Here is an 11,050-nt window from a genome sequence, read left to right on the forward strand (position 1 = left end):
TTAGCTTCTGCACAGCAGTTTTTCTGATGAAGTGTGGCGTTTTCCCTCAGTTAACCAGCTGCATAGCAATAGTTAACTATTGCCAGAATTTCCATCTTGCAAAACCGCATACTTCAGAAAAACAACTCCAGTCAGGAAGGCCCAAGGTCATGATTACACCTCGTGGAAACTCACTTCACCCTTCCCTCCTTGTCTGTTAGTTGTGCTAAGGCTTCAGAAAGGCCTCCTTTTAGTTGCTTTCAGCAGAGTACAACAATTGGTATTCCAGCTGTGGAAAGTGGTCTAAGCATTTTACTAGGCTCTAGGCTATCAAAAAATCTGCTTCTACATCAACACAATTCTTTCTCAACCCCCAGATTCCTCCCTGGCACTTTCCCAGACTGATGGTTTGCAGAGGTTGAGTCTGAAGATGAGTGCTGCAGCTCTCTGAATGCAGACCAGCTTAAACAAAATAAAGGGTCCTCTTATAGTGTCTTTGTGCCTGGGTAGTGTAGGGTCTTCTCCTGGCTCTTTGACCTGAAGACCTGTTGAGGTCACAGCTGGATCTTGGTAACCAGGGCTAGGTCTTATCTCCATCACTCTGGATGCTGGTCTTTGCAGGACTGGAACTGCCTGACCCATGCTCCAGATCCCACAGCTGTTCAAAGGCTCCCTTTTTGGGGAGGGGAGTTAATAAAAGACTCTCTGAGCTGTTCTGCTTCTCTCTCAGCTCCCAGTTCCAAAACTCAAACCTCAAAATTAAAACTAGTATCTTTGTGTCTCAGTCAAGCTATCCCCTTCCACTGAGGTTGGGTGGCACTGGCTCACCCTTGGCCTAGCGAACTGCTTGTCCATATAGCCCCATCCAGAAGCCTCCTGACTAGCCTCAGCAGACGTTTCTAGTCCATTCTGTTCCCTCCCCAGACTCCAAGCATGCTGGGAAATGTCAGAGGTTTCTGGTAGCCATTCTTGTAGTCCATAGTTGAGGACTTCCTAGACCAGTGGTTCTTAACCTTTCCAAACTACTGTACCCCTGAAGCCTGAGTCCCACCCCCACGGGGCTGAGGCATGTAACTTAGTTTCATGGCGCCCTTGTGGCTCCAGGCAATTGCCTTTCTTGCCACCCCCAATACCAGCTCTGCACTTGCGACCCTTCTAAAACCCCAGGTTAAGAAACACTGTCCTAGAGGCTCAGACCAGAGCTCCAGGAGCCTAGCAATCTCTGAGTGGGGGGTGAAATGTAAAACTAAGGAAGCAATAGTCCCATTGAACATGCATAATCAGCACCACAGTTTAGGAAGGACAGAGAAATTTTTTAATTAAAAAACAACCCACAAACAGTAGCACATAGTGGAGAACTATCAAGGAGGGGGAACAGGTTGTGCTTTATAGAGCGCCGTAGTAGCAGAAGGCTCAAACCCTCTGCACTTTGGAGTTCTGGGAAGGTATTATGCATTACTGAGGCAGAATCCCTCTGAGCTCCTCGTGGGGCTGGGCAACTCCCCCTACTTCTTCATCTAGGCTATGTCAAGATAGGCTTATGTGGCTCACAAATAGTAAATCAATACAGCTGCTCACACAAATAAGAACACCTTACGTGAGTCAAGGCTTTATGGGCCCCAGCCCATAGCAGGTAAAAAGAATATATCCGTGGACAACAGGTGTGGGTAAGCAGATATTTCAGCATAGGTACAGAGATTGAGGTATGTCAGGCCAGTGATCTGGCTGAAAACATACAACCTTGTTTGTACATAAACAAAGGCAAAGACTTAAATCCTCATAGACTTGAGATGACACTCTACATTCTATCAACATCCCCTCTGATTCATTACATCATAATGATTAACTTTATCTGTGACCAACTATAAGATTCTGCATTACACACTATTGAATGAATTGTAGATTGCTTATTCACTTGCCTATATATAACACTAACTAGTAAGTGATATATGTGTATATACGATCCATTAAATGCATGATTAAATATAGTTAGGCCCTTAATGAGGTAAATTCAGCTAATCACTGTCTCACCTTCTGACAACTCAGATGCTTAAGTCAATACATGTGTCAGGGGGGCTTAGGCACATAAGATCAGATTCTTGAAAGAATTTAGGTGCCTAATATGCAAATAGGTGCCTAATGGGAGTTTCAGAAACACCTAAGCATCTGACTCCCACTGGATTCCATGACGTCTAGGTGCTCTTGTAAATTCCAATAGGTGTCTATCCCCATCTTTAGGCACCTAAATATCTGGCCCTTTAGAAAATCTTACCCATTACCTTTTGTTTCTACATCAGAAGTGTGTTTATATACAACAGATTTATTCTTTTAATTTTAAAAAGTCTCCACTACATTTCTTGTATAATGGCTACGTTACAATTCATAGTTTAAATCCATGTACTTCTGTCTGGGATTCTGAGACTTAAGCAAATACATAACAATGAAAATGCGTCAATATTTTGCCTAAGTTTGATTTTGCTCCAGTTATTGTGAAAGAACGGTTACTACCTCACACTGAACTCTGGCTATGACCACTGTAAATGGGAAATTCCTCATGCTGCAGTCAGGTGTGCTGCACTGCAGCAAATGCTCTCAATAGAACATTGTCTGCCATAAAGTTCATGAGTGTAGCTCAGACAAATTCCAATAAGTGCTCACCGTACTGTTCAACAGGTTTCATCAGAGCACAGTGGTTACCTTTGACAAATGTTTGTTGTTTTTTTGTTTTTTGGTGGGCTCATCCATCACTTTAAAATATTCCATTTTAAACCTAATTAAAAAAAAGGAGATTGTGCGGGAAGTTTGGAAGAAAAAAAGTGTGGGCTAAATACACACTGTTCATTAAACCAAAGCATGTTTTGACTGAGTCTTGTTTAGCATATTAACTATTGCCTTACTACGATCATGACAGATTTGCTGTCATTCTAATGTAAGGAACTTTATTTGTATTTTACTGTGTACTGTACTTACCGTGGTTTCACTATAATATCTAGTTTCACGGCTTTTGTGTGCTGAAAGAAAGAGAAGGCCAGTGTAGTTTTACTATAGTGTGTTTATCTTGAATACATATGCACTTGAGATTTTCAGCTTTATCTCTCTGATATTGTGTATCTGCTGACACTGCGTTTATGATTTACTGTAAAATGTAACACTGATAACAAAAGCAGTTTGTGTAACGGTTTTCTATAAATCATGCAAGTTGACACAATACCTTACCAGCTCCACTGTAGATTGAGTTTCAGAAAATAGCTCTCCTATGTGATGCAAAATTTGCAGGCATGTATCTGTCCTGTGAGTGATATCACAAGAGAACATTGCCCTCTGGTGTCACAACTTGGTGGCTTTGCTCTTTTTCCCCTGATCTTTCCCTCCTCCTATCTTTCTTCCTTTCTATTCAATGCAACAACACTAAAAGTGGTAGTGCATAGGCGTGAATGTGTGAAAGCTATAAGAGGGTTTCATTCTCATTTAGATTAAGACCTTTTCAACATCTCTGACTATAAAAACTGGCCTTAAAGTGATCAATTTACATTTTCACCAGAGTGGTAAAAAGTTGTCTTAGTGAAAATGAGAATTGGGTTCCTGCAAGTTTGGTGATATTGTCAGATATTTGATTTTTCATTCCTTTCTGTTTAACAGGGCAGAGTGTTTTAATATTTACATCTTGTGGTAGATAGTTCAGTAACACATTTAGGGTCAAATCCTGCCTGGCTAAATGAAGCAGAGATGTTGCACAGTTCATTCTACAGGAATCCTTCAAGTCAGTGCAGCTTCTTTATGGCAACTCATATGGATGTGCTGGGGACTGCACTTTGCTCTAGTACTAAGCACTAGCAAAGTGCACCCCTAGTTAGCACTCACTACAGATTGCAGCATACACACTGGCAACCTGGAGAAGGAATTGATGGTGATTACAGGGATCATAATCTCCTTGAGCACATGCTGCATGGACTAATATGTTGGCTTGTTAGCTCTCTTAGCACACTCCTTCCTTGTTTGTATGAGGTGAAGAGGCTCTTTACAGCTTCTCCACAAAAGACTCTAGTGCATCAGCTGTCACGTAACAGTAGTCTTTTTAAACTTCCAAAATTAATCTTTGTGCTACTCTAACCCACTGGCCAAAGTCCCTTTTCTGTGCTCATTCTGCAGAGGATATGAGTCCATTACAGCTTCCAGCAGGAGTGTCTGGCAATTTAACTCAACTTCTTGAGATTCAAGCTTTCAACTCTTTCAGTCCCTGGTGTTGACCCAAGATGGTTGTCATCGTGCTATTACAGATAATGAGAAATGAAGCCATGTTGCAGAAATTTCCATTTTACAGAGTGAGACTAACTGTTACTAATGCAGAGTGTGGCCCTGTCTGAGGTAACCTTGAAAACTCCAATTTGGGGTCATCTGAGGGATCAAAATTCTAGCTGCATGGAGCAAGACAAGAAAAAGGATCATGCAATTTTCCTTCAATTTGTGATTCATAGAAATAACTTTTGCAACGTAATTAAAATTAAACATTTCAGAAGCTCATTAAGAGCTCCATTTGCAACAGGATAATTGTCAGCAATGAAGAAAACAGCTCATTGCCAAACAACTGGTTCCCCTCAAATGTGTAGTCAACTGCAGAGTTACAATAATTTTGAAGATCTCAAGGCAATACGTGTGTACCAGTAAAATGAAAGTTGGATGCTGGTTCCAGTTGTGTCCAACTGTGATGCCTATAATTTGTTGATGTTGATTAATGATTGGTAACTAGTTGTTGACTACTGATTGATATATAGGTACTTCCTGAAAGGTTTTCCCCACACTTCCTCCAACATACAATTACTGATGATCTGGTCTGCTATTTTTCTTTCCAGTTAATTGCTAGGTTAATAACCTCTACCTCTTTTTAAAGAAACACAGGAAGTTGCTGCAAAGAAATGTAATTTGCACTTTTGGTGAGTCTAAAACTGGCAGCACTTTTACTGATCTTCATCTCATTTGTAACTGGCTCTTGCAGACACTTCTTTTGTCAGCTTTGCTGAAAAAGGGAGCAGAATGGAAGGCTCAGAAGCTCACTTTTGGGTCATAAAGAGCTATCAAAATCATTTCAGAACATGGATTTTGGGGGGAGATTTAAGTTGAATTTGAGGGAAAGGTTCGTGAGAAAAAAATCTAGAATTGAAAAGAATGTTTTGGATAAAAGAGAAAATGTAGAGAACAGGAAAAAATGTGTGCAAATCTCTAGTGGAAGGGAAGAAAGAGACAGTTACTGTACATGAAAATTTTTTAGAGAAGCCAGAAATGCAGAGTGTCATGGTTCTAGTATGATGAAGCTTTGAAATAATGCATAGTGGTAGAGATCCAAAGTATTGCAAATCAGGGAACTGAATTAAATGACGTCAGGAAATCACACCTTCATGGTGACATGATGTGACCTGAATAATCAGCAGTGGAAGTGCACCACCAAAAAGGCTAGTTTCCAGGCCAGATGCAGAGGAAATCACTAGGGATGAAATCCTGGTATCACTGAAGTCAATAGCAAACCTCCTACTGACTTTCCCTCTAAATATCCCATTACTGCAGTCACACACACACTGTGGGTTATATCTGACAGAAATATATCACCTATCTTCTAGTTGACTAGTGCAACTGGTCTAGAAATGGTGAAAACATTTTGCAGGAAAATTTTCTTTTGCAAAAACAGTGTCAATGAAATTTTAAAAATTCATACAATTTCAACTCTCTCTCGTGATTAGTCAACAGAGAGGCTTTTAAGGGGCCCTTACAATTCTTTGTGTGTCTGAGAGAGAGAATGGGACAGCCATTTTTTTCCATTTCCTTACCTTTGCTAGGACCCCTGATGACGATGATTTATGTTAGAGCTTATTAAACTAATCTTTCTAAAAACTGTGGAGCTGAACATTGACTTCTCTAAGCAAAGGCATTACGGATGTCTTGTGCCGTCAATAACAATGTGCATGAAGTCAACACTGTGCTCAAAATAAAGGAAGGAAATGTAGTTTAAAATGTAAGCTTTAGGGGCAAAGATTGTCTCTTACTGTGTGTTTGTACAGTGCCTAGCACAACGGGGCCGTGATCCATGTTACGTCTTTGGACCTTACCATAGAACAAACAATAATTTGTTCATCAGAAACAATTAGATCTGACTACAATGAACAGGTTTTTTCTATGTTTTTTCAGTCGACTGTGTATTGTAGTGTGTGTTGTATTGACTTATTGATCCCCCCTGGATAGTCATATCCTGCTGTTGGCTGCAGAGAGAAGACTCTAGCTTTTTAAAAGTTGACTTCCAGTCAGATCCTACAGCTGACTTGGTACTTTTTAAAGACATCCATCATATACAACTTGGATGACAAAACTTCTATGTAAAATTCTTATCAGTGTTTTCTGGATTAATTTCATTTGATAAAGGCAGTAGCATGCCAATCTAGCTATTTATATTTCAGAAGTGTTTTTTGCACTCACTAATATTCCTAAAATACATTTGTTTCCTAAGACATCCAGTAGCTTACTCTCAGAAACGATAAGGAGATGGTGAAATGGAGACTAATGAAGGTGGGCCAGATCCTCAGGTAGTATAAATTGATGTAGCCCCAATGGAGTCAATGGAGCTACACCAATTTACATGAGTTGTGACTCTTCTTTAGCACTTTGTGGATAAAGCCTCCTTCTATAGTCAATGTTTGCTGTCTGTTGATGGTTATGTTGCCAGCACACATGCACTTTAAAGTCTACAAATCTGGACTCTGATGTGCAAAGTCAGGCTTCTATCACCTTAAGTACAGCATCATTTCCTTTGCTTTGAAGTGCAACTCTGTATATACACATGCACTAACTGATAGCAGCCCACCCTTTGGTCAGATCCAGCTCTCCCTAGGGTGCCATCACTCACTTGTGGAGAGCTTTGACTTTTTAAATGCTCAAACATCATTTAATGCTATTATTTTAATTGAAGAAAGCAACCTAAGATTAAAGAAGGGATGCTTTCATCTTAAGCTTCAGCGCCTTATTTATAAATATTTTCAACCTCCTAACAACGGTGCATATGATTGTTCAACATATGGTGAAAATGAAACCTTATCTTGAAACACTGTAAAGCGGTAAAGAGGTTACATTCATCTCCAAAGAATAGACTGGGCTTCTGAATACTGGGAATAAACACAAGCAATAAAGACATAAGACTATACCAAATATCAGGCACTAGAACAGTAGGAGTCTGATAAAAACAGACAGCGACCTTTTGGTAACCTTTGATGGAATAATGGAAAGGTGAAAGTTTAGTGTTCAAACTCAGGACTTGATTTATTTTTTCCTGCATTCAGTAGTTGATTATTAATCAATAATGACTTTCAAGAGTTTAGCTCAATGGAAATGGGGAAATTAATTGTTGAAATCACCTCATTACTAGAATGTCTGTGTTAATAGATGTTTAATACTGGAATAATGGCAGAACTAGTGTATGCTTTTATCATTGCAGATAATGTTGAAAAGTCTGTAAATGGTTACCGTTTACAGTTGGTGTTCACGTCTGCTACACTCTGTGAATGTTGCAGTGTAACTCATTCCCCCACAGTTTTGTACCCTGCCAAGTTCAATTTTAGATCCATAACTGCTTATTTTTCTTAATCCCCTATTCAGAATGAGAGAGCACAATTATGAACTCAAATAAGAAAAGCGACGTTTCCTTCCGATCTCCCTGTGAAAAGCTGAGAATGGACCTGCCTTATTACTACCTATATGCTTCAAGAAACTAGAAGACCAGGAAAGAAGACATGACAGCAAGGGAACTGGATCACACTCTAAAGCCATTCCATTTTAAAATCTGAGGGTCAGGCTTCAACCAAGAGACAGTTATTCATACTAGCTGAGGATCTGGTCTGTAATAGTTATACTTTATGGGCCAGATCCTCAGCTGGTGTAAACTGGCATCCATTGACTAAAACTGTATTCACCAACTCACTCATTTTTCCTACAAATATTGTGGTCTAGATCCTCACCTGGCATAAATCGGTGGAGCTATGCTAGTGTATAGCATCTGGGGAGGTAATCTGGCCCAAAATATTTGTGTGAAATAAATAAATATAAATTATCTATTTAATATATTTTTCTGGATAATAATTACTACCCATCTTCCAATATTTAATCTAATGCAATATGTGGTTTTCCTCAGAATCCAGTTCAAAACAATTTGTTTTTATTTAATATTGAGAACATAAGATGGTGTCAATAGATATTTTTGAGAAGGGGGAGGAGTTTGAAGAACAAAGGATATTTCTGTCAGAGAGAGAGATTGTAGGTGGGGACCTTTCAGGAGTTCATTGTCAGACTTCATTTCTGCTATAGGCACGGACACGTAACAAAGTTGGTGTTTTGTGCATAAATGTAACATCACAAAAGCAGGTTAGCCACTTTCCAGCTCCCAAGGAACAGAGGGCTTTTTTGTTGTTGTTGTGTATGATTGTTGTGACAGTCACATCTCTCTAGCTCAGTGCCACTGGCTCATGTTATCCAATGTGACTCTCCATTTTTCTCAGATGAATACTCTCTGAAACAAATCACAAATGACAATATAAAGGTAAAGACACTGTTCAGTAGAGAATGAAAGCATCAAAACACTAAAAAAACACACCCAAAAAGTCCCTACTGTATTTGCCTGTGGTACATCAGATCTCTTTAATTTCCCCAGGAGTATGTAATATACAATCTCTTCATGCATCAGATTTGCCATGTGTGGTTCCCTCAAACATTAAAATAACCCCGTTGCTGTAGATGTAGCATGCCTCCCTGTTCCCTTTTTTCAACAGTGTGTGAAATCAATAAGTCTGAGGTACATACAGGCTGGGATCTAAGCACCTAACTCTTAGTCACCTTTGAAAATTCCCATCCTCTGTTAATAAAATACTGCAGTGTTTCATTCCACATATTTTATGGGAAACAAAGAATGTTCTACTATAATATCTCTGTCCTGCTCTGTGGAGATAATAGTTTAACATCCCACTACATTCAGCCTACGGCAAGAAAGAAGGAATTGTTTTGTATGTGGTTTAACCCTCAGCTAGAGATTTGAGGACAATTGTATTAGAACATAAGGCCATACGTATTGTTAAGTTTGGTATGTATCCAGTACATAAACTCACTCCCCAAATACCCCTTCCTTTAGCTAAATACTGAAAAGGTATCAGGGAATGCTAAATGATGTGTATGGACACTTTATTCTGTCAAAACTACAGAAACTGAACCAACCATTACATGAGAAAAAAGAAAACAGAGTAAAGCATCCTACTCATCCTATATTACTCAGGAAACTTGAACAACAAGGAAAAGTAGAAGACACATATGTACCTTTATGGTGCACTGTATGCTGAGAAGTGTGGTAAGGATCCAACATTAGTTTTTCTCCACTGGAATCTTGTATCTAAATTCTGCTTTGAACCTTCTTTTTTGAGATCTCAGATAGTGTCAAACATTAATTAATTAAATCTCACAACATCCAAACACACTGCTGCACCTATGTGACATGCTGCACAACCATCTTGCCGCTGCCCAATGCAGGAATCACAAGCTCCCTACACAGAGATCAGCATAACCCTGGCCATACTGTCCTCAGGCTCCTTTCAATGGGTCACTGCCCAGTCCATTAGCATCACCCAGCCTATGGTCTCCAAGGTACTATTACAGTTGCTGAGAGCCATTATCAACCACATGGGAGAAAATACCCAGTTCCCCTCCTACCCAGCCACCCTGAGCTGAAATGTACTAGATATCTTTCAGACTACAGCCTTCCCACATGTGCCAGATATTGTGGATGGCACATATGTGAGTACCAGAAACCCCAAGCACAAGGAATACGTCTATGTCAGCAGACACTGAACTTCTGCCATCACGTTCATGGCAGATCTCCAGTGCACAGCCGATCTTCATGGATGTTATGATGAAGTACCTAGGACTGTGCCACAACACACATAACTGGAGAGTTACGAACACCAGCGTTACGAACTGACCAGTCAACCACACACCTCATTTAGACCCGGAAGTATGCAATCAAGCAGCAGCAGAGCCCCCCCTCCGCCAACAAAAACCCCCAAAACTAATAGAGTACAGTACTGTGTTAAACATAAACTATTTTTTTTAGAAGGGAAATATTTTTTTTTAAAACAAGATTTGACAAGGTAAGGAAACTGTTTCTGTGCTTGTGTCATTTAAACTAAGATGGTTAAAAGCAGCATTTTTCTTCTGCATAGTGAAGTTTCAAAGCTGTATTAAGTCAATATTTGGTTGTAAACTTTTGAAAGAACAACCATAACGTTTTTTGTTCAGGGTTATGAACATTTCAGAGTTACACCCAACCTCCATTCCTGAGGTGTTAGTAACTCTCAGGTTCTACTGTACCTGTGGTTGCAATCGGGGCTGAATGACATGTTTGCTTAGGGGGAATTCTCTTGGAGTGGCTGCTAGGTAAGACTCAGACCCCTTCCCCTCCCTTACTCTCACTCACACACACTACCCATATCCAAGCTGTACACACCACTAGCCACCACTTCCCACCCAACACTGGCATTACTACCACGGGGAGAGGGGTCTGGCCCCTCATAGACATGCACCCCACACAGGTGACAGGATAAGCCCTCGGACTATGGTTCCTCACACCCATCGTCAACCTCACTTACTTACTGCCACTTACTGCCACAGAGGAGCAGTAAAGAGCCCATGTGGCCACCTGGAAGGTGATGCCCTTCATCATCCTACAATTGCTATGCAGGAGTCTCCATGCCTCTGGTAGTGCACTACACTACCCTACTCTGTGGGTAAGAGATTCCTGGCCTGTGCATGACATCACAGTGCAGTTCTGGGTACCTGAGGGGCTACAGAAGGACAAAAGTGGGGAGGAGCAAGAGGAAGAAACAACCACCACCACCTGGCAGCGGTGGAGGTGGAGGAGGCAGAGAGCTGTGGGTGGTGGCTGCCAAGGAGATTGCCACCAGCATCACACCAGGACAAGTGCACAGAGGCCACCATCTGTCATTTGTAACCAGTTGCTGCACAAGATCTTCTATACCACAGCAGGTACCTATTG

At 40.6% G+C, this 11,050-nt stretch overlaps 1 long non-coding RNA gene across 1 annotated transcript in view; it reads left to right on the forward strand.

Moving 5' to 3' along the window:
* LOC137162739 (uncharacterized) overlaps positions 1-8,931 on the forward strand; it is a 28,894-nt gene extending 19,963 nt beyond the window's left edge. Inside the window, exon 2 of the long non-coding RNA XR_010922481.1 lies at positions 7,615-8,931. This is a non-coding gene — a long non-coding RNA (uncharacterized lncRNA). The remainder of the gene's footprint in view (positions 1-7,614) is intronic.
* Positions 8,932-11,050: the final 2,119 nt, after the last annotated feature.

Source organism: Emydura macquarii, unplaced genomic scaffold (assembly GCF_026122565.2).
Source record: "Emydura macquarii macquarii isolate MOO-44397 ecotype Brisbane River unplaced genomic scaffold, CSIRO-AGI_Emac_v2 contig_2457, whole genome shotgun sequence".
Lineage (NCBI taxonomy): Eukaryota > Metazoa > Chordata > Testudines > Chelidae > Emydura > Emydura macquarii.